Source organism: Mus musculus, chromosome 1 (genome assembly GCF_000001635.26).
Source record: "Mus musculus strain C57BL/6J chromosome 1, GRCm38.p6 C57BL/6J".
Classification (NCBI taxonomy): Eukaryota; Metazoa; Chordata; class Mammalia; order Rodentia; family Muridae; genus Mus; species Mus musculus.
The window spans coordinates 129,342,104-129,367,253 of record NC_000067.6 but is presented as its reverse complement, the minus strand read 5'-3'; the positions used below and the strand labels follow the sequence as shown (position 1 = coordinate 129,367,253).

General features: G+C 40.8%; 1 protein-coding gene across 4 annotated transcripts in view; it reads right to left on the bottom strand.

Moving 5' to 3' along the window:
• Positions 1-25,150, bottom strand: part of Thsd7b (thrombospondin, type I, domain containing 7B) — a 946,089-nt gene that overhangs the window by 852,025 nt on the left and 68,914 nt on the right. The gene's annotated exons all lie outside the window — the stretch shown is intronic.

Genomic DNA, 25,150 nt, shown 5'->3' with positions numbered 1-25,150 from the left:
ATAATACAGACAAGGAACTGAAGGGGTTTGCAACACCATAGGAAAAACAACAATATCAACCAACCACACCCATCAGAGCTGCCAGGGACTAAATAACCAACCAAAGAGTACACATGGAGCAACCCATACCTCCAGCTGCATATGTAGCAGAGGATGGCCTTTTCAGGCGCAAATGGGAAGAGAACCCATTGGTCCTGTGTGCCCCAGTGTAGAGGATTGCCAGGATGGGGAGGCAGGAGTAGGTGGGAGGGTGGGCGAGCACCTTCATAGAAGCAGGGGGAGGGAGGATGAGATAAAGGGTTTCCAGAGGGGAAACTGGGAAAGGGGATTACATCTGAAATGTAAATAAATAAAATATTCAATTAGAAAATAAGACATTATCCACTTAAGATTTCTTTTTTTTTAACTTTTTCCAATTTTTTATTAGGTATTTTCTTCATTTACATTTCAAATGTTATCCCTAAAGTCCCCTATACCCTACCTCCTCCACCCTGCTCCCCTACCCACCCACTCCCACTTCTTGGCCCTGGTGTTCCCTGTACTGGGGCATATAAAGTTTGCAAGACCAAGGGGCCTCTCTTCCAAATGATGGCCAACTAGGCCATCTTCTGCTACATATGCAGCTAGAGACACGAGCTCTGGGGGGTATTGGTTATTTCATATTGTTGTTCCACCTACAGGGTTGCAGACCCCTCAGCTCCTTGGGTACTTTCTCTAGCTCCTCCATTGGGGGCCATGTGTTCCATCCAATAGCTGACTGTGAGCATCCACTACTGTGTTTGCCAGGCACTGGCATAGCCTCACAAGAGATAGCTATATCAGCGTCCTTCCAGCAAAATCTTGCTGGAATATGCAGTAGTGTCTGCATTTGGTGGCTGATTATGGGATGGATCCCTGGGTGGGGCAGTCTCTGGATGGTCCATCCTTTTGTCTCAGCTCCAAAATAAAGGTGCTTAGGAGGGAGAAAGTTTTCAGAGATTGGGGGAAAAATGATAAATGAAAAGATGAATGTTTGCATTTACAACAAAAGTTAATCTGGAAAAAGAAAAGCATTACAGTATTCTACTGAAACACTATTTCTAAGAGCTTTAAGGTTAATCCAACTCAGAACACCTTGAAGCATTATCTATGTGAGTTGAGTTCAATAGTAGAGGCAGAAGAAAGAGCCCAGAGAGGTGATGGGAATCAGATCTGAGGACTTTGGGACCAGTCTGACCACCAGGGGCCTGAGTTACTTGTTTAATTGCATCTTTCATCTTATTCCTTTTAGTGGGAGAAATGTTCACTACTGTAGTGTGCAGCTAATTTTCCATCCTTTAACTTAATGTACTAAAACAGTTTTACATAAAAAAAAATCTCATTTATCAAATGCCAAACATCTGCACCCTTGATTACAGATCTGCTGCTGAGACTCTGGCTTTGCAGGTACCATATGTCAGAGTATTTCTCTGCAGCTCAGTCATTGTTATGAGCCTGCAGAGGGGTGTGTGTGTGTGTGTGTGTGTGTGTGTGTGTGTGTGTGTGAGTGTGTGTGTGACACCATGCACATACGAGATTCCACAGATGCACAAAGAAATTTGACATCTGGTGCCTATAACAGGAGTAGAGGGAGATGAGACACAGCAAACAGATATTGTTCATACTCAGATATGAACATATACATATATATATGTATATATATATATATATATATATATATATATATACAGATAGATAGATAGATAGATGTATATATACTTAGCATCACAAGTTAAGACTGTAAGATAAAAATATTAATTAAAAAGATGAAAGAAAGAAAGAGAGAAAGAAAGAAAGAAAGAAAGAAAGAAAAAAAGAAAGAAAGGAAGAGAGAAAACAGTATACTGTTAAAAGGGATTTTAATGTCTAACAATTATATGATTACAAATTAAAATAACAAAGCATGAATTAAATGGATACAATGCATATATTTCCAACAAACGTAAATAGCAGGTAATGGTTTTGATCAGGACCCATCCCTGTTACTTCTGGCTTCCCACACACCCATATTTCCCCCCTGGGCCTTGCTGGCTCTCCCTGTTCCTATTAATTTCAATTCCCAGCATGTGACACTCTCTTCTTATTAATGAGAGCTTCATCTTTCTTTTCTAAATTTAAATGAGACAACCCAATAAAGAACAATAGGCCTAGAGTCAGGGGACAAGTGTTATGGCCACAGCTTGCTGTCTAATTAGTTATGCAGCCTGATACAAGATACTGCACACCTGCTTCATGTAAGATGAGTGTTTCTCCTTGCTGGGTCTCAGTTTCCTGATCTGGAAGGTGAGGAGCTAAAGCCTTTGTTCTCATGGGCCACATATGTGCCTGCTTCTTAGGAAAAGGGTACAAATGGGGTTTCTCCCCACATCTCTTACTTAACCTAACTAGCTCCAGATCTGAGGGTAATGGCAAGAGAAAGGAGCTGTGTGCAAAACATCATGGCAGAACATTCATGGGCATGTATGTGATCAAAGGTGATGTGATTTCTGCATCTTGGTTCACAGCCTGCTACATGCTTCAATGTGCTCTGGCAATATGGTAGGGCTGTTTTACAGGGTAAGATAATCTCTGTCCTCATAGAACATAAAGTCTATCATTACAGAACTTCACTCTCTAGTGAGAGCACTAGAAAATACAATAAGAAAGAAAACTCACTCTCAAATGATAAAGGCTGGAGGAGCCTTGGAGAGGGAGAAAGGAAAATACCGGAAAAGTGTGAATGGCAAAGTAAGTCACCCAAAGTAGTACAGCACTCATTAACCAGTATGTTGTGAGTGCATTCCATAGGTCAGGAGCAAACACAAACAAACAACAACAAAACCCATTGTTCCTGTTCTTCCTGGAATCTGCATTTACAAGAAGTTCTAGTTTATTACTTGGAGGATAATAGGGGGAGAAACCTTCTCAGGAAACTCAGAGGTAGCATTGTGTAGGTGGCACTCATACTAAAACCTAAGGACAAAAGGTGATCAAGCAGGAAGAAGAAGGGTCAAGCATATGGCAGTGTGAGTCATTATAACAATTTGTGACATGCAGATGCTAGTGGTTCAGAGGCCCGGCCACATGTCTGTGTAGTAAACTGTAAACACTGAGGCATGGAAGTCATACCTGAGAGGAAGATAGAACTAAGTTTTAAGGGCTTGTAGGCCATGTCATCATGGAGATACTCCCTCAGATGGCTATGTCTGGCTACTGACCAAAGATGCGGAGAGAACCAAACAATAGTGGTAATGAGGAGATGCTGCTGACACAACATCACCTACCTAGAGAGAAAGGCACGGGAAGGAAAAAGGTGGCTGTGAAGATGTTGAAGGAAAGACGACCACATTTACTGGTGTAGTGGATGTGGGCAGAAGGAGGAGAAGGTAGTCAGTAGAACCCCCTGGCTTCTGATGAGAAGACAAGTAACTGGTCTCACCATTGAATGAGAAACTGGCACAGAAACTGCCGCTCAGGGGGACAAGAGGAGACCAACTGTTCTTGGGAGGTTAAATAAGGAAGGAATGGCATTTCAAGACATGAGTATCTTTGAAGGCCCCGGTCGTTTGGAATGAAGAGAACATAGTTAAGCCGTGCCAGTAGCTCCTGTTAACACCTTTTCAATATTTGCATTAAATGCATAGATGCATGGACATATGAATCACACATGAATCACACCCACAAACAGATGCATGGACATATGAATCACACATGAATCACACCCACACACATACACACAGACACACACAGAGAGACACACACATACTACTTACTATAAATTGTCCTTCGATAACAAAAAATGTAAGAGCTGGATTAATCAATCTTTGTAATCTGAAATAATACACATAATACAAAATATATAATTAACTATTTCTTTTTATCCATTCTCTCTCCTCCCTGTCCCTCTCTTCCTCCATTGTTTTCTCCTTCTCTATATCTTTTTCTATGCCTTTCTGCAGTCCTCTCTTCTTTCTTTCTCTTTTTCCTCCATCATGCACTCTGTATCTCTCTGCCTCTCTCTTGTGTCTCTTGCCCTCTCTTTTTCTGAAATCTCTTATGTCCTTGTTCTTCATCTCCCCCTTTCTCTCTATCTCTATTCTTTCTCTTTGTCCCCGTATAGTATATATGTATCTCTCTCCTCCTTCCCCCTTTCTCTCTCCTTTCTGCCTTCTTTAGCTCCTCTTCCACCCTCTCCCACATCAGAGTAACTGTCTTTAAACATACTTTTCTTTCAGTAACAAAATCTTTGTTAAAATTTTTTTTACCTGTACTGTCCTCAACAAAGGGTAACCTAAAGCCCACCAGGGCACCTGGAGGCTCCTGCCTTGGGTTCAGCTCAGTGCCTGAAATCAGGAGGCATTTCTTCCTGGTCTCCCCCATGACCAACCTCCACTAAACGAGTAGGAGTCAGCACAGAAGCAGGCCACAAGAGGGATACTGAGTTATTCTTTCATGAAACAAAACTTTGCTTTCATCCTCTGGTGTATAGATGAATTGTTACCCTGGCATCCACAACTGAGCTTAAGTCCCTGCTGCTCCCAGAGACCACACATGTTTCCTGCTATTTGTCTCAAGGGGTCAGGAATATCTACTCATCTTTCTCTCAGGATGCGGACACCATATGGATATGAGAACATCACAAATGAGTTTCCCAAACACCTGGATATTATATACCTACTCCAAGTCAACAACAGCTCTCTAGAAACAAAAGATCAGAAGTCTTAAGAAAGTATAATGCCATTGCTTCTAGGCCTTTTGGCTAAGATCAAGTGAAGAAAGTATAATGCCATCCATCCTTCCTTTGCTGAGGGGACCAGTGGCTTCCCATGATGCTATTTTCCCCATTGTTCCCTTGAAGTCAAAGCTAACTGCCCATCACAGTACAATACAGATTACACTGATAGCATGTTATATTTTCCTACTCTTTGTTCTGATTACATCATTCTGGGTTTCTATTTGCCATCACATGACTCTTGGTGAGGGTAATCTTAATTGTCATTTTGACAGGATATAGTACCTAGCAGACAAACCTCCAGGCACTCCTGTGAGGGAGTTTCTAATTTGGGTCAGTAGGCTGGGATCCTGGATGGAATAGGAAAGAGACATCTAGCTGTGTACCAACATTCATCTCTCTGCATCTGGACTACAAATGCTCTAAGGCCAGCTGCCTCACACTCCAACCATCCTACCCTCTCTACCACGGTAGACTGTAACATTGAACTGTGGGCAAGATTAAACTGTTCCTTCCTTAAGGTGCTTTTCTCAGGTATTTTGGCAAAGGACAGAAAACATAACTAATACACCTTCTGATAGAGAAGTCGGAGGCAGGATGCTGGTATGCTAAGTTCAATTCCCAACACCCACATCTTAATGCTTGCAATGGCTGTGTAACTTCAATTCCAGTCAATTCTACAGCTCTGGCTTCTGTGAACATATGCATTCATGTGCATATATCGCCCTCCCACAAACACACACACATACACATAATTAGTAAAATTAAAATAAAGCATTAGAAGTCAGAAACTATCTGATATGGATGAGGATGCAGACATATAATTCCCTTTTTAACATAGGTTTATTTATTTGAGGAGGCACCTGTGTCATCATGGCATGCATGCAGAGGTCAGAGGGCAACTTGCAGCAGTCAGTTCTCTTCTTCCACCAAGTGGCTTCCAGAATTTGAACTCAAGCTTGCTGACAAATGCCTTTACCTACAGAGCCATCTCACCAACTTCAATATACAATTTCATCCACTAATTTTAAGCTGCCTGAAGTTAGAATATATGCTCAAAAATACCCCTGAAATATACCATAACTAATTGTTTACCCATTACTCTTCCTGCAGAATGGGGAGCATGTCTCCCTATGAAGGAAGAAAGGAGTGAAATCTGAGGAAAGACTCTCTGTGAAGAAATCCCTCTCCTGCTCACTGGCTTCATCTGCAAATCTCACCTCTATCTTTAGAATTTTAGTGACTTTCTTGATGCCAACAAACTGCCACTACCCAAGCACCACAAGCAAAGAGTCAAACAACAAATCCTGCTAGGACAAAAGGATTCCTATGCATGGTAGGATAATGAGATTTGGAACAATTAGTTACCTCCTGGGTTATTTCCTAGGCAAATGGATGGACCTGGAGGGTATCATCCTGAGTGAGGTAACTTACAGAGACAAAGTACAGAGCTGAGATGGAAGGAAGAACCATCCTGAGACTGCCCCACCTGGGGATCCATCCCATAAATAACCACCAAACCCAGACACTATTGCAGATGCCAGGAAGATTTTGCTGACAGGACCCTTATATAGCTGTCTCATGTGAGGCTATGCCAGTGCCTGGCAAACACAGAAGTGGATGCTCAGAGTCATCTATTGGATGGATCACAGGGCCCCCAATAGAGGAGCTAGAAAAAGTACCCAAGGAGCTGAAGGGGTCTGCAACCCTATAGGAGGAACAACAATATGAACTAACCAGTACCCCCAGAGCTTGTGTCTCTAGCTGCATATATAGCAGAAGATGGCCTGGTCGGCCATCTTTGGGAGGAGAGGCCCTTGGTCTTGCAAAGATTATATGTCCCAGTACAGGGGAATGCCAGGGCCAGGAAGCAGGTATGGGTGGGTTAGGGAACAGTGTGGGGGAAGTGTATAGGGGACTTTCGGAGAGGAAACTAGGAAGGAGGATAGTATTTGAAATGTAAATAAAGAAAGTATCTAATAAATGAAAATAAGAAAAGAAATGAAAACTCTAGCACAGAGCATGTCTTTTTCTACAGAAAAGGAGGAGGTGGACTTGCCTTTTCTAATGCACTTTTACTCTCTTGGGACTTTCTTCTCAAGTGAGCAAAACAAATTCACATCAGGGACAGTAACAAATTCTGTCAATGCTGATTGATCCCATGGAAATGACTCTTCATTTGTGGGAGGCTGGTGAGAAATGCTCAGTAGGCAAGAGCTCTTTCATTGAAGTCATGACAACCCTTTCTATCACCCAACCCCATGTTAAAAAGTTAAGCATGACTAAACAGGCCTATACTCCCAGTGCTGATGAGGCAGGAACTAGAGCCCTGGAGCTTAATGGCCACCAACCTAGCTCAGATTTAGTAAGAAAAATAGCTCGTAGGCATTAGATGGAGAATGAGAGGTCAGGATACCCAGTGTCTACCTCTGGCCTATGCAGCACAGCACACATATGTACATCTGCACACACATGTCTAGATACACCTTACATATAACATATATACACACAGCCAAGAAACTGGGGATACATCACTGGCCAGCACACAAAAGACACTACACATGTTGTAAAGGTAGAAGGCCTGAGGTAAAGAGATGGACTGAAATAGTGTAGATAAGGTCAAGCTGATCATTTGAGTCTTTAAGTGGAGAGATGCTCTTGCTCCAATTAAAGAGACGAAAAGAAGAAAAGACAGGAAAGATGGAAGCATCCAGGGTGGGACTGTTTGTGAATGGCTTTAAAAACAAAGGCAGGAGCAAGAATTAAAATAATAATAATAATAATAATAATAATAATAAACATGTACGTGGCCACTACAACATAGGAAAAAGGTTCTCTAACAGAACCATACCCTAGTCCATACCTTGACATTAGCCCAGTGAGTGAGAACCACAGGCAGCTCTAAACTGAGGATTAAGAAAACACTGTGCCTTCTGCCCCTACCCCCCAACCACCTATTTCCTGAGTTTGCCTGTTTACATTCTTTCTGCTGGCCCTCAGGGCTTCAGTCCTTTTCCCTCCCCTATTACCAGATCAGGTTCCCCTCTCCCTCCCAGAGGGCCAGCAGAAAGAATGGAAACAGGCAACCTCAGGAAATAGGAGGTTGGGGGTAACCCTCCAGAATGCACCAGAGACCTGGGACATAAGAGACTATTAGGAATCAAACGGAGGGACCTTAGATGAAACTCCTGACAGTAGGGAGAGAGACATCAAGTGAGAGATGGTGTTGCCATTCCACAGTCACATCTCTGACCCCTAATTGTTACTGTCAGAAAGAATTACAGGGATAGAAATGGAGAGGAGCCAAGGAAAAGAAGATCCAGCAACAGACCCAAAGTGGGATCCAGCTCAAGGGAAGGTCCCAAGGCCTGACACTATCACTGAGGCTATGGAGCTCTCACAAAAAGGGATCTATCATGACTTCCCTCCTGAAGACCCAGCAAGCAACTAAAAGAGTCAGTTGCAGTTATTTGCACCCAACCCGTGGACAGAAGCAGCTGACCCCTGTTGTTGAATTAGGGAAGGCTGAAAGAAGTTGAGGAGAAGGGCAATCCTGTAGGAGGACCAGCAGTCTCAATTAATCTGGACCTGAAATCTCTCAAACACTTGAACACCAAACAGACAACATACACCAGCTGATACGAGGCCCCTAAAGCACATACAGTAGAGGACTTTCAGGTCTCTGTTCATTCAGAGATGATGCACCTAACCTTCAAGAGACTGGGGCCCCAGGGAGTTTAGAGATCAGGTGTGGGGGGGGGGGAGCATCCATGTGGAGACAGGGTGGGGTGGGGAGGAGGTGTGGGATGTGGAGCAGTTGGAGGGTGGATGGGAGTGGTGGGGAATGGAATATTGAGTGTAGAAAATAAAAAGAAGAGAAGAGAAGAGAAGAGAAGAGAAGAGAAGAGAAGAGAAGAGAAGGAAAAATTAAAGAAGAGAAAGAGAGAAAGGGAAAGGAAAAGGAAAAGAAAAAGAAAAAAAAGAAAAAGAAAAAGAAAAAAAAGAAAGAGAAAGAGAAAGAGAAAGAGAAAGAGAAAGAGAAAGAGAAAGAGAAAGAGAAAGAGAAAGAGAAAGAGAAAGAGAAAGAGAAAGAGAAAGAGAAAGAGAAAGAGAAAGAGAAAGAGAAAGAGAAAGAGAAAGAAAACACTGTGGTATAGAATGTTCCCCAAGGTTCTTGTGTTTAATTTTAGTCCTGAGGACCTTTAAGAAGTATACCTTAGTGAGAGATTTGGGGGCACTAGGGAGTCTACTCACCACAGACTGTGTTCTCTGGCCCCTTTCTCTGTTTCTATATTTCCCTCTCTGCTGCCTCAAGGAAAGCAAGCTGCTTCGACATTGAAGCCACTATACTACAGTGGCCTCACCCAAAGCAGGGAAAGTCTAACTGATCACTGAAATGGTTCTCAATGAGCCAGGAAAAACCTTTCTTCTTTTTAAGTTTATTGATCTTTAGTAGTGTGTTACAGTAACTGAATGATCACTACATTAAATTATAAATTTGTCTCAGGTCATTAAATCTGTTATAGCAGCCATAGGAACGACCTCATTTTTCTTTATATTTTGCCCACTGTAAAGTAAGAATAGGTTTCTTCTCTTTTCTTTTAAAGGGTTGCAAACTTAAAAGGACACCCTCTGGACAAAGACTGTGCAAAGAGCAGAGTGGGAAGAAACCAATTTAGAATATTCTTCAATGTGCTTCCTTTTCCATATTCCACAAGATCCAGTCAATCAGAAAATAAATCAGAAACTTAATATATCTTAACAGTTTCATGGCTTCCCCAGGTAATCAGAGGCAGTCTTTCATATTGATCATAATGTAGAACTAGGTGAGTTATAGAGATGCATAACCTGTCAGTTCTTCGGCAAATAGGAAGCCTCCCTTGGAAAACACAGTAATGAAATACTCCCTGATTCAGTATGCAGATCTCCAACTGCTAGGCAAGCTAATGAGATGCGTAGCTGGGGACTTAGCATGCAGCTCCAGCCCTGGGTCTGCATAAGAAACACAGTTGATTCTGATCTCATCACCTTATCCATTTTTTACAGAAGCATCTATCAGGAAAGAGAAGACATTCCATGTATTAAAAGTTTCCACAGCCACCCTCAGCTATCAGAACCAGGACAGCAGGCCATGTATTAGTGCTTGCAAACTCAATCAGGTATTTTGCAAAGAACATACTTAATCAGTCAAACACTGATTATATTTGGTACGTTCAAAATACGGAAGCCTAGCTTCGTGGAGTGATTCGTCAATATTCCAGGAAGGGACCTTTTAAAGAGATGGCTTTGGGATTTAAGGGTCAGAGAGGCCAAAATTGTGCTTCTAAACCAACCTAACTGAAATCATCTTGTGGGTATAAACAAAAGACAGCATCTCAGCCTTGTATTTTTAAAAATCTTAAATTCCATATACAAGAAGCACTGGCATCCTAAGAATAGTGTTTCAGTGATTGTTTTTAAAAGAGAGTGGAGAAAAGGGAACACATGTGTTTAAAGGGATGATGAATACTCAAGCCTTGGGTATAGCACTTACTGCCTTTGTCTTCTCGGGAATTTGTTTGTACCTAGGTTTCCCCATGTGAAGCTGTGGTACACGTGGGCTGTCCTGTTGTGAGTGAGGACTGCAGAAGACAACAGCGATAAAATATTTAGTACAATGAGAAAGGCGCAGGGCAGCCTCGGCACCTGTTAGAATTATGTTTATCAGCTATGCACATCATGTTCAGGGTAGGAATAATTTATCATAAATCTGCTAGAAAACCCAGGCAATGGGCCAAAGTTCAGCAGACCCATTTTCTCCACGTCTTAGTCAATTTCCTACTACCAACAGGAACAATTCAAAAGAAGGAACCAGCCCAGATGTTCTTTGCTAATTTAGTTAAGATCTACCATAGCAAGGAAATGGAAGCAGCCTAGATGTCCATCAATAGATGAAGGGATAGAGGAAATGTGGAATATGTATGCAATGGATTTTATTCAGCCATAAGGGAAAATAAAATTATGAAATAGCAGGAAATGAATGGAAATGGTACCTATCATATTGAAATTGGTAACCTGGGCTCAAAATGATAAATACTATATATTCTCTCTTATATATAAATTTTAGCTTCTATTTTTTCTTATTTATTTCTTTATTTACAACTCAAATGCTGCCCTCCCTCTAAATTCCCCCTCACAAAGGCTCTCCTCCTATCTCCCCATCAATCCCCTTCCCTTCTGAGAGATTGCTCCACCCCCTACACCCCCTACCCCGCACCCCCAGTCATCCCCCTATCCTGGCGCATCAAGACTCTGCAGGATTAGGTACATCCTCCCTTAAGGCCAAAGGAGGCAGCCATGGAGGCTTAGTTGCAGATCTGCTACATAAGTGCCTGGGCCAGGGTCCAGCCTATGTAAGCTCTTTGGTTGGAGGCTCAGTCTCTGAGAGCTCCCAGGGGTCCAGGCTAGTTGATGCTATTGGTCTTCTATACGTGTGCATTTATATAGGAGTTTGTGTGTGAGGATGTATAGGAAACTAAAAAGGATCTGGTGAGAGAGGAATAAAGAGGCATTAAAAAAACAAGGGTTGCAGAAGGTAACGGAACACGAATGATTTTCGAAGTGGAAGGTGAAATTCTAGGGGCATGGATGCTTAAGCCATGATAGGGGTAGAAAAATGGAGGAAAGGTGACATAGGGGAAGTTACCCAAATAAAGAATCAGTTTAGATTAGAAAGAAATATATCTGGGCTAAAACTGTTTAAAAAATAAAAAGTGACTGTACAGTAATACATTCTAAACCCAGAGGAAAGGAAGAGAAAACTCAGGAGGATAACGAAATGAACTTTAGAAGGAAAATTTTACATAACTAGTCAATCGGCTACAAAGAGATCTTGGTGGATAATGAGGAAACAGGAATGTCATGAAATGTAAAGTTAGCACCGGTTTTAAATATAAAGGAGCAGGTTTTTAATAACCCATTCTTTTCAAAATAATAAAAAAGTAATAATTAAAGTGGTTACAACCGAAAGACACAAGACTCCATAAATCAAAAGGACCAGGAGAAAAGGCTCCTGTTCCTTATATGGAGGCAGGCTGCTCTCAACTGTCTTTAAAAGCAAGTGCTCGGATGGATCCCACAGAACTGTGTCTCTAGTTGCGTATGTAGTAATGATGGCCTAGTTGGCCATCAATGGGAGGAGAGGCCCTTGGTCGTGTGAAGATCATATGCCCCAGTACAGGGGAACGCCAGGGCCAGGAAGCAGGAGAGGGTGTGTTGGGGAGAAGGGTGGGGGGAGGGTATAGGGGACTTTCGGGATAGCATTTGAAATATAAATGAAGAAAATATCTAATAAAACATAAAATAAAATAAAAAGGCAAGTGCTGGGCTAGGGTGACAACTCAGTAAAACAATTGCTAGGAGACTGTGAAAACCTGAGTTTGAGCCCCAGTATCCACATACAATCACCAGGAGTGATGATACTCATTAAAATCCCAGGATGAAAAGTAGAGACAGACAGGTGCCTGATACTTACTGGCCAGCCAACCTAGCCTCCTGGTAAGTTGCAGGTGAATGAGAGATTCTACCTTTACAAGAGATACAGATACAGACACACACACACACACACACACACACACACACACACACACACACACACACAGAGAGAGAGAGAGAGACAGACAGACAGACAGACAGACAGACAGACAGACATAGAGAGAAGAGACAGATAGACACAGAGACAGAGACAGAAAGAGAGAGAGAGACAGAGACAGATTGGCAGGCAGGCAGAGACACATATATACATATACTCAGAGAGAGAAGGTTTGATGGCATCTGAGAAATGACATCCAAGGTTCTCCTCTGGCCTGCACACACACACACACACACACATACACACACACACACACACACACACACACATTCTCTCTCTCTCTCTCTCTCTCTCTCTCTCTCACACACACACACACACACACACACACACACACACACATAAAGAGAGAGCATCTGTCATAAACATAAAAGACAATAAAGCCAACATTAAGCAACTATGAAATGAAGATACAGCTAAGTATCTTCAAATCAGAAGAACTTAAGATGCCCATTTTTATATGACAGTTGAGGTACTTCCAGGGTTTTTAGTAAGCCCATTCTCCTTGTTTATCCATTATTTTTGTCTTCACCTCTGAAAAACAATCATTTCACTCTAGGATCTTCTGCACAGTAGTGTTCCTTGCACAGATGACACACACCTCACCCCCATCCAGCAACCAACCAAATAAACCCAAAGCATGTATTGTGCCCATTGTTCTAAATACCAGGCATGTCATTAAAGAAAGGAGTGAAACAGATGCTTCCTGGTAACATATGTTTAATTGGCTCTCAGACTTCTTAAAGAATGGCTTCTCATAGTGCTCCGAAAAATAAATTAGAATGCACGTGTTTTCTTAGAATAAACAACTTCATTGATGTTTAAGGTCAAATCTAGCTAATTTTCTAAACCAATTCAGGTATTAGAAAACTCCAGGGTGCTTTGAAAAGTGTTATATTCTCCTTGCCTGTGTGAATCATGAGCTTTCAATACACGCCATGGATACATCTGATTCGTAAACGTGTGTGCCCTGAAATCTGGTCCCTCCATTTGTTAGATATACTTGTGCATATTTTGATGTGTTCACATGTTCATATATATGCAGCTACGAACACGCTGTCTGCAGGAATGAACACATGTGGTGCCTGCATGTAAAGGATAGAGGTCAGCCTCCAGTGTCATTCCCTAGGCACGGTTCGCCCTTTAGAGACAGGGTACTCATTGGCCTGAAACTGCCCAGTAAGGTTAGGCTAGCTGACCAGACAGCCCCACCTTGAACTCTGAGCCAGAATAAATCTTTTCTCCCCTAAACTGCTTTTTTCAGAGCATTTTGTTACAAAAGGGAACTAAAGAGGCTAGAGGGGGCATGGGGGTCTCGGTTCCACTATCCCTGTATTTCTGAGCAGTGAACTTGGGGAAGGTGGTGGTGAACATCTCCCCACATCATTCAGAGAATGAAAAAAAGCTGAACTTCGACTTTTTAACTCATGTAGTTCTCCAAGCATGTCCTCGTTACTTTGTTTTGTCTAAAATGAAGCTGACTTTTTTCTATGTCTAACTTAAAATGGTTTCATTAGTCCTTAGTGACTTTGTTTTGTCTAGAGTGAGCATGCTTCCCTATGAAGTATGACGCAGGGCTTGAAATGAAGAGACTTGATCCGTGATCTAGGCTCCAGACAGCTTATTATGTCCCTGGAAATTGATGATTGGATATAATTTGCTGTGTTCACCATAGACACCACACGGACAGTTACTGGGACTCACTCATGAGTCTCTGGCCTCCTAAAGTTTACCTCGGAGCAAGAGATTTGTAGACAAGGCTGAGCCATGGAATATATCAGATCCTTGTAGAAGAGTACAGAACAAGGGCTCCTAGTAGTCACTCAGTTTGAAGCTACAGCAGAGTGCACACAGGTTATATTGAGGACTCGGAAGTAGGAGACATTCAAAGGAAACACCAGCCAGTCACAGAGAGATGTTACTGGTGTCATCTCCAGGTATCTGCTGCAGTGCTTCTTATGCTGTTATCATGGGGGCCTGGACCCTGCAGCCATACCAGCCAATCTCAGTCACCTGCCCCCAATAGGCCAATTATAAAAACAACAGAAAGACACACAATGGAGATGTACTCAGTGTAGCCACATTGTAAACAAGGACTGCCGCTCCCACCAAGCCCAAGAACTCCTCCAAAGCCCAAGAACTCCTCCAAGCCCGTCTTTGAGGCTCTGTAATGAGGTTTGGGTTTAAACAAAGAACATGAGGTGTGCACAGCTAAACAGTCCAGGTCAAGCAAGGTATGGTCAAGACTGGCCGTCACCATTGTCTCTGCTCTGGCATGGTCTGCAAGGAAGTCAAACAAATGGTCAGAACTGTATGAAATCTTGCTCAGGAATGAGCCCCACCTCTTGCTGGCATCAAACCTGCTTCTTTTCCCAGAATGAGATTAATACTGCATTCATTTGGGCTGTAATAACTATTGTTATTAGTGGTATTGGTGGTAGTGGTGGTGTTTTAAATATCAATTTTTATTTACTCTTTACTTTCAATTTTTATTGGTGACATTAATATCACTTGCTTTTTTGTCTTTTCCCCATCCGTGTGTGTGTGTGTGTGTGTGTGTGTGTTTGTAGATAGATGCAAACAGATAGCTACAAACATAGATATAAATATGAAACTCAGAAATAAAGATATAAAAAATAGTGCCAAGAATATAAACATTTTAAAGATAAAAATTTAGTCCTAGGTACAGTGAGTGTATTTAGTTTGAAAGGGGGGACTATCTCATAGAAATGCAGCATATTTACCAAATCTAGGAATTTGAAATTAATAAGTTTTCAGTGTCTAATATACAACAATCCAAATCCAAATCCTTCTGACCTTCTAAGAATTATCTCCACTTTTTCACTAGTTCCGAGTCCCAGATTGCCTTTGTTCAGTGTCCCTTTTACTACCTTTAATCTGGGACATTCTTGACTCATCTTTTTCATCTGCAAGATCAGTACTCTTGAAGAGCACAAGCTAGTTATAATGGAGAATATTACCCTAGGTGGAGTTATCTGATGTTCCCTTGAGTTTATGGCAAGGTAAGGTAGAAGTGATGTTTTGTGCTTCTGGTATCTCACATTCAAAGCTGAAGGGATACTGTTCTGTGCCTTGGTTGGGGACTTCGGATTTAGATGCCTTGGTTAAGACTACAATCTCCAGGTTAGTTCTTTGCATAAGTTAGGGCTTTTTCCTTCTAACTAGTCAGCCATCTCTGGGGATAATAGCTACCCTTCCTAGATAGCTTTTTACTCTACCCAACATTATAAAAGAAACTGGCTTTGGTGCCTGACATACTTAAAAATGAAGATGAAAATAAAAACAGTGGGCTGGAGAAATGGCTCAGAGATTAAGAGCACTGGCTGCTCTTTCAGAGGCCCTAAGTTCAAGTCCCAGCAACCACATAGTGGCTCACAACCATGTACACTGGGATCTGATGCCCTCTTCTGGCATGCAGATGTACATACAGATAGAGTACTAATATACCTAAAATAAATAAATAAATCTTAGAAAAATAAAATAAAATATAATCAGCAAGAAGCTGGAAAAGCAACAGTTTTCTCAGCCTTCCTTCAGAGCTGACCTAGCCTCTATATCACACACCGAATTGAAAAGGAACACACACAAACAAGAGATCATAGACTTCAAACATCAGCTAGTGGAGGGGCAAGAGGGAGCCCTGGAGTATCTCCTTACTCTGCTCTTGCTCTAGCTCTCTGGCCTTTCATCTCCTCTCTGTCAGAGGTGGTGCAGATAGCAGAACTGGCTATCTGCCTTTGGTGATGCTCATTGGACCATTACGTTAGCCACACATTGTTCTGAAAAAAAAAAAAATCCTCTGGGGAAAAGAACTCAACTGAAAGGGAGAAAGGAGATATTTTGGTTCACTGTTACTATCACAGCAAACTGGAAGCTGAGAAAGGAGAAGCCTATCACTCAAGCCATATTCCCTAGTTATTCTTTATGAGCCCCAGCTCATAAGATAATCTGGCCCACACCTGAGGGAAACACTGCAGGTGGTCACGGCAGGCAGGAAATGAACCACAAACACAGACCTGAGAATGAAACTTGGTTCAGACTGACTTCATCAACCTGGATCAAGACTTCAGGGAGTCTGATGCCAGGCAATTTATTCCCAACAAATTTAAACACATTATAATTTGGGGGAAAAAAGTTGCCTGGTGTAATACAATCCCCAGTATACAAGGAAGTCAAAATACATTGAAACTCAACTCAGGGTACATGTAATTTTCTTCCCAAAAGATGGGTTCTAGAGATAGGTATACTAGCTTAAAGACACAGGGATAGATCTAATGTAGCCTCAGTCACATACACATACACACACACACACACACACACACACACACACCACACATACACACACCAAAAAGTTCATTTGGGCTATTGGCAATCTCTGGTCGTGGTTGTGAGCGTTTGGGGGAGTCTCTGATTATACAGGTGTTGTAATGGTCGTTTTGACAGGTAGGTATCTCTGGTCCTGGTTGTGGAGGCTGGATGAAGGGTTCTTTAGATTACTAGACACTTCTAGTCATAATTGTAGAATTTGATATGCCTGGGCTCAACAGATAACAGAAATCACCAGGTCCCCTTTCATATTAAATACACATCACAGTATTTCAGAGTGAACTTTTATGTTTAAAACATTTATATCTTTTTTATCTCATTTTTTTCTGTGAATTATGTTTATATCGATGTTTGTAGCTATCTGTGTGTGTCTATTCACACACACACACACACACACACACACACACACACAAACACACACACTGGGATGGGAGAAAGGCAAAAACCAAATGATATCAATGTCATCAATAGAAAATCAAAGTGAAGTGTAAGTAAAAATTGATATCTAAAACAGCAAAAACAGTTCTTACAGTTCTAATGAATTGTAAGAATAGTATCTCTCTCTCTCTCTCTCTCTCTCTCTCTCTCTCTCTCTCTCTCTCTCTCTCCATTCTTTTGAGAGGATATTCCTGTGTGCTTACCATTCCTTGTTTTCCTGGAGATGGATGGGTCCAAAGACCTTTGTGCTGTGCTTTCAATACACATTTAAGGGAAGTGGTTCACCCTTAATAAGTCCTCTCTGGAAATGTCCTCATGGATGGGCATACTCAAAGGTGTTCCTCAGTCCGCTGCGGCATTCCAAACCCAGTCAAATTGAGAATATAGACTGTCACTACCATCCCTCAGAAAAATCGTGCTTCCTCCAAACATACGTAAGACAAGTCCAGAGAACAGTAGTTTTCCATCTTGCCTACGTTCTTAGCTTATCACAAAGGAATTCCCCCATTGGATACAGCCCAGGAAACAAAACCAGAGAGGGCTTGGACCAGCAGTGTCTGCATAACAAACCTATCACAGATCCAGCCAGTCCTAACCCCAGGCACAGTGAGAGAATGAAGAAGGGCTAATTTTCCAAAGGTCCTTGCTCAGAAGAAAGGAAAAGGGTGTCCTGGAAAGGAAACATGGTAGACTGCAGAATTAATTTAAGTAAGTATGCTGTCCCCTTAATAAATAATTATAGTAACTCCTCAAGATCCTAGTAAATGATATTCTGAGTTTCTCTTCACTCTTGCTCTGTCTCCTTTTATATACATGCATGTTATATAATGTTGAATGTATAACATACACATAAATGTATATACCATGCAGATAATATATGTATCATATATATGGATATATATGTGGTACATATCCAAGGATACCAGCCACCCCATGTTGAAAAGTGTTAAGAAATAAGCAAAAACTGTATCCAGACACAGCTTCTCTCTGATTTTTTACATGATGAATACAGAAAAAGCTTTGCAAATATACAGCAGGTGGGTGTGTGATCCTCAGATCTGCTTCACCTATGCATAAATACTGGATTCTCCACTGAAGTGCTAAGATACGGAGAACATAAAAGTCTGATAGTATCTAAAGTGACAATTCTCCTTTATAACAGCATAATTTCATTAAAACCACAAGTAGCTAAATCTACCCCTAAAAAAATCAACTTATTTGAAAGCCAATGGACATTGCTAAATGGGAAAAATTAGAAATGAGAAACCAGTGACATTTATTTTACCACCAGATTTAACACTCATGTTGAACAATTTCATAGAGAGACTGAAAAGCTAAATTAAAGCATAAATTCCATTTTAAGCTAAAAGAAGCAAGAGACTGTAGTCATTTTCTAAACCATTACAGCCTCTTTGTAATGCTAACCACAATTCAACATTTTTTATTAAGAAAATCATATCTTTTATTCAAAATTGACAACTAAGACTAAGCAAAACCCTAATATTTCTATACACTCTGGTCTTAAACAGGAGCACTCAAGTGGGCAAACTTACCCGGCTGTGTTCACCCTAATTACGTCCTACCTGGAGTCTTTCTATGCTGGTGTCTAGGGGAACTCAGTGAGGACAGACAGGGAGCAGAAGCTTAAGATGCCTGCTTACACAGAGTAAGAAAAGCGGGACATTTGATCTAAAGGAATCTAAATTCTATTGCCTAAACAGGAGCCAAGAGAAACACTTAAAAATTAATAAGCAAGTTCATCAATACAGTAATCTGTAAAATTAAGCAAAAATATCATTTTATTTATAAACCACAAACCCTATAAAAATAGTGGAACAAAGTTCCCCATTCAATACAACAACCAAAGCAAATCTTTGGGCATAACATTCATGAGAAATGTACCCATAGTGTTTTTTAATTATACAATCTCATTGAGCCATGAGGATATAAACACAAAAATAAAGAAAGAAGGACAACATTTGTATAAACTCCCAACAGAAACATTGATCAGGGGAAGCATTTTGGAGGTCAATTAAGCATGATATATTAAGTTCTAAAAAAAAGGTGTATTGTTAACTCAATGAATGCAGGGGGAAAGGTATTTTAAGAAAAGTATCAAAAACCAATATAAAATGAAGGTTATCTGTCCCACCATTTGAATAGTAAACTAAGCAGAAAGCAGGAGCCTAGTCAAAATCCGTTTTCAAAGAGTTTTGGAGAAAACCATAATCAGTATCATTTATTCACACGTATATTAATAAAAATTTAGAGACTAATCACAGTGAATATGTACATTAATAATAGAGTTTTAACCTTTCCACTTCTCCACAGTTAGCAGGAACTTAGACATCTCCATCCAGGAACAAAGCACTTTACACAGTTCGTGTAATGGTATTCAGTAATTAAGGAAATTGCAACCATGTGCAAAGATCAGTGGAAAGCAGACATGAAAGAGCCTGACATGCAGCTCCTGAGAGGAGATACTGGAAATCAAAATATCCGAAATCTGGAAACCTGAGTTTCCCCGTCCTTCTACATCCATGCCCAAACTAAGAGAGCAAGTTATTGCGAAAACCTGCTGGAGTAAGTTCTTCAATGCAAAACAGCAACCACTGGGCTCCCTAATGGTCGTGAAAGCCATAGCTTTTAAATGGTAGAGAGCAGCAAGTGACGGTGGATTAACTCATTAGTTCAAACTAAGGATTATGAAAAAGTCAGACCAAATCCTTTAGAAGCCTAACTAAAATTTATAGTGAAAAAAATTCAAAAGTTTACTAGAGATACCCCTACATGGTACAATGCTGCTCCCCCAAAAAGTGAGTTATGAAGAAAAATCTTAGTACCAGGCATGGGACCTCTCTGTGTGTTGTTGCTCTAGGAGACCCCAGAAGCCTGAAAACAATACTATCACAGACTATTCCCATTGCTCTTGGTTCCCCACCGTAACAAGATGGTAAGACATGATTGTTAGAGACATCAAACAATTTGGTTGTGTAGCATAAAGAAATCAAGCTGGAGCCTTCCAGGAAACTTCTCTTCTGATGGCTAAAATACCAATTTGTCTAGCAAGATATGTCCATTAGTGCAATACTGATATAATTGGCAGAGAGGTTTCCAGTGGTTCTTTGATTGGAATTAAAGCATGATGCACAGGATAGAATTCATTCCAGGTAATGAAACCTGATCAGAAGCCAATGGTTCATTAGATCACAGGCTATAGGCAAAGAACGTCTACTGTCCGTTGGGTAAGTGGTTACATTTTTCAAGCTGCCAAATACTTTTATAAATATTGGTATTTATCCTTGAGTACTACTCTCAAGTCATTATTGGTCAAAGTGCTGAGAATAATTGGCATAATTGCTTAGTTTGAGATGGGACAATAATATCTACCTCCTTCACTTCATGGTTAAGGGAACACTGTGAAAGCTGGGGCAGAATGAATGAGAGAGACAGAGAGAAAGTGTTGGGAAAGGCTCTCTCCTGGATAGGATGGCTGATCAAGTCAGAAACTGAACAATAGCTGTTGTTACCTGCTCAGCACCAAGCTAGTTAACATTGCAGCCTAGGAGGAGCTCATGAGGGAACTGACAAACTACTGACAGTTGAGGGCTTCGTTGGAGGGGAGAATTATTTTTCTTTGGCATCTTGCCCTCTAGTAGGTTGTCCATGTTCCAATGAATGGTCCAGCATCATGTGTATGAGAGCAGCATTAACTGGACACTTGGGGGATGAAGAAAATGAGGACAGAAAGGGTTGTGGGGCATGATTAGAATCAAGATCAGTGATATCAAATCACAAAATTTTCAAAGGATGTGTAAATATTTTACCATAAAAATAAATAAAATGAAAAATGCAACAACAACAGAAACAAGCTTTTGGGTTTTCCCCAAAACCTAGGCTTAGCTGGGAAAGTGCTGGTCACCCAAGTGTACAGAACTAAACTTCATAGCCTAAACCCATGTGAGAAAGAAAACGCTGGGCATGGTGGCATGCATTTTAATTCCAGTGCTGAGGAGGCTGAAACAGGAGGATTTTTGAGGGCCCCCTGAGCAGTCTGTCTGCAAACAAGGTAATCTACATACTTGTAAGCAAAGTGAACGAAACACTAGTAGTAGGTTGGAATTCAAGTCTAAAATGCCTGGGATATGGAACTAATTTTACTGATGTATAAATGTGGAGAGCATCTTAAGCAAAACTATTGAAATAAAACTAAGGTTTATGATACACAAGGATGATGCAAAAGGTGGGCAGCTGTCCTCTCCATGAACATATGTGTGTATACACCCACAAAAATGAACTCTCTCTCTCTCTCTCAATCTCTCTCTCTCTCTCTCTCTCTCTCTCTCTCTCTCTCTCACACACACACACACACACACACACACACACACACACACACACAAACAAAAAATTCTAATACTGCTGGCTGAATGCCAAATAGTATTCCTCATTTATGTCACCAGATATATGGAGATTATATATAACGTATGTAGAAACATAGCATCCAATTAATGGAATCAAAGAGAAATTTTATGCAGTTATAAATAGAGAAATAACCTAATCATCTTCATTAAATAATAGAATAAGCAGCCTCACTTAGAGGGGCATGGCCATTCTTTTAAACTCATCTCCAGAAACAGCAGAAACATGCCTTTGAGATTTTTTGTATTGATTTGTGGAACTCTCTAAAAACATTGTGGAATGGCACGTGAATTGAATCATGGCATTTTCATAAGTATTATTTGTGACTTTGTCATAGTTCAAAGTCATGTGAGTTCAAACTTGAAATCAGGAGTTAAAAACCTTCAGCTGTCCCCAAACTAATATCAATGTAAGTATAGCCAAGACGTTGTTAGTCAACCTCCCTCTCCCTCTCTCTCTCCCTCTCTCTCTCTGCCCCGCCCGTGTGTGTGTGTGTGTGTGTGTGTGTGTGTGTGTGTGTGTGTGTGCAAGTGTGCCCTTCAGTCATCTCGAAAGGAGCTGCTCTCTTTCTCTCTTCTCTTGGGAACTATGAAATCTCCATCATTAACTTTCTAGCTACTGTGGGCTCTGCAGTCTCACTGTGGGGCTAATCTGAAGGCTTTGAAGGCTCAGCAGTGTCTGGTAAGCCACAGCAGGTCTGAGGGTAGGTTAAATGGCTTTAATTAACAATAATAATAAAAAAGAAAGATTATTTGGCATATAGGTCAATATTTTTTTGTGTCAAACCAATGTAGCCATACTAGGAAAAAAATCATTACGCATCCATCAAAAGGAAGTAGAGGTGGCTCAGTAAAGATGGTAATTAAAGAGTAGAAATAACTAACAAGAAGAAAACTGTGGTACATAGAATACTTTTATCTCCAACCACATTATTGCTTTATCTTATACGTCAACTGACTTATAAGATTGTTGAAAATGTTTAAGCATTGGCTGACTTAATGCCAGCCAGCATTGCATTGCTTATTTATGTCAGAATATATAGATATTCTTATTTTCTCAGTAATGATAGCTTATGTGAAGTTTCAAGAGTAGTATGCTTTTATATCAAACCTAGAACAATCCACAAGCAGTAGTAGCACTAGCTAGATCTGTATGTGAATCCAAGTTTACATTTCTATTTATTTGTAGTATAAGTTAGAATATTTCTGGTGGTGGTGTTTTAGTGAGACAGACCCAGGACTGAATTTCCTGTGGCCCATTTTTATGTGACCTGATGCAAACTGCTGAGAGAGACAGAGACAAAGAAGTCAGACTGAGAGAGAGAGAGAGAGAGAGAGAGAGAGAGAGAGAAGGTGCATATGCCTGTGTGTGTATATATATATGCATGCATATGCGTGTATGTGTGTTTTACATGTGTGCACAGAGACAAGAAAAAGACTTCAGGGCCGTATTCTATTACTCACTCCCTTATTCCCTGAGTGTCTCAGTAACTACAGAGCTCATTGTTTTTCTCTTAGGCTGGCACCAAGCAAGCCCCAGGAGACTGAGTAACAGGAGTCCATGTTCATGCCTGGCTTTTTACACTAGTGCTGGGGTCTGAACTCAAGTGTTTATGTCTGTGTAGCAAGCACTCTACCTAATGAGCCTTCTCCCCAGACCCTGTAGGATTCCTAATATCAGTCTTTTCACCTATGAAGTGAGCATGCTGAATCTGAGTTTTAGAGTACTCCCACCTTATCAGGATCATGTAAGCTACACATTGAAAACAGTTTTAATGTTTACAAAGAACCAAACAAACACAATCTTATTCTCAGCCATCGGTCTTCAGATCTATTTAGTGCCAGAATTATTAGTATTATTTTAATAATTGGCTTGCTAAACCAAAAACCAAAACCAAATAAAGAAAACAAAACAAAAGCAAGATTCATTTTGCATGGTGTTGGCCATTTGGGGGAGAAAAAAAATATTCATCTTTTCTAAACTAAAATAGCAGAGCAAGCTCAAACTGTGCTCTGACAACTTCAGAAGGACACTAGAATGAGCTTTCAAATTACTGATATTTTAATAAAACAAAGCTATAGCTTAGCGTGAATGAATTATTTCAACATGATTCACAAACTCCTAAGAATTGGAGAAATATTGTAGTCACCAAGGAACTTAGCTCTTCCCTCCTACAAATTCCTTTTCCATTAGAGTTGGAACTGGAACTGTTCAACATAGCCTGAGAGGAAATGAGTCCTCAGATCAGAGGACCTGAACTTCAGTGCCTAGTGAGAGACTAGGAAGGGAAGGTCAGTGAACAAGAGGGAAGATGGGAACTTGAAGAGCACACAGCCTCACTCTTCCATGGAGGATAATCACCATGAAACATATATAAATGGCCCCCATATGCAAACAGGACCCTGTATCAACAAGACCTCCAAGATCACAAAAACAAGAGCTTGAAATACCATCTGAAACCATTTCAAAGTCTGATTATGTGAAACTAGTAATAAGCTACCATGCTGAGAGAGAAAGTTCAGCAAATGTAATTTCATGATAAATAAATGACTCTAGCAACATAAATTAATTCCATGCACCCAAAGAAGTAACCCTGTGACCTCTGGTTTAGTTTATATAGGCCATCCCAAAAAGCAGATGGCAGATATTTAAAATGAGAAGAATATTCATTCTCACCACTACTCTTCACATGTCTGAAGAAAATTATTTAACTATTGATGTCTGGGACTCTAAGATGGTGAAGATGCCATAGCTAATGTGGTGGTTCATTGAAAGCCAGTTTGACATAATCTAGAAACATGGAAAGAAATCTCTAGGCATATATTTCTGAGGGAATTTCTAGTTTAGGTTAACTGAGGTGTGAAGGTAACATGGTCTGGGGTCCTGGACTGAATGAAAGGGAGAAAACAAACTAAGAGCCAATACTCATCTTTTTCTGCTTCCTGGACAGCTGCTTTGAGATTCTGCCACTATGACTTCCCCACCATAACAAATCCTCTCCAGATATGACCTAAGAGTAACCTGTCCTTCCTCAAGTTACTTTTAGCAGACACTCTGTAGTAGCAACATATAAAGTAAGGAGCACACCACCAATCCTTAGTGAGCCCATTAGACAAATTTAACCCAAAGAACATAATGCATTTAATTTAAGGGATGAAAACCCCAGTATCCAGGACAAATATGTGAGTTTCAACACTCACTAGGCCACAATGGAAAAGGATACTCAAGCCCTCTTCCTGTACAGGACCTAGACAAATCTTCTTCCACAGCCTTCTCTGCAGGTGATCTCAATTCATACAACTTCCTTTCAAGATAGAATGTAGAGCTCTGTGAACATAATGCCCTTGTACAAGCTATCTGCATGATCTATCACCCCATATTTATTGCACAAGTCCAGCAAGATGCCCATAAAAAAATACTTAAATTCTCCACCAGGAACACCACCAGTACAAAGGGCTCAACAATCACTGTCTCATCTCCCTCTCACACACACCTAAAATTGACATTGTGTCAATGTCTATCCACAAGGAAAGTACCCTTACACATGTTGGCATGGGCAAGTCAAGAGGGGTGTGGTTTGGTTGGTAGAG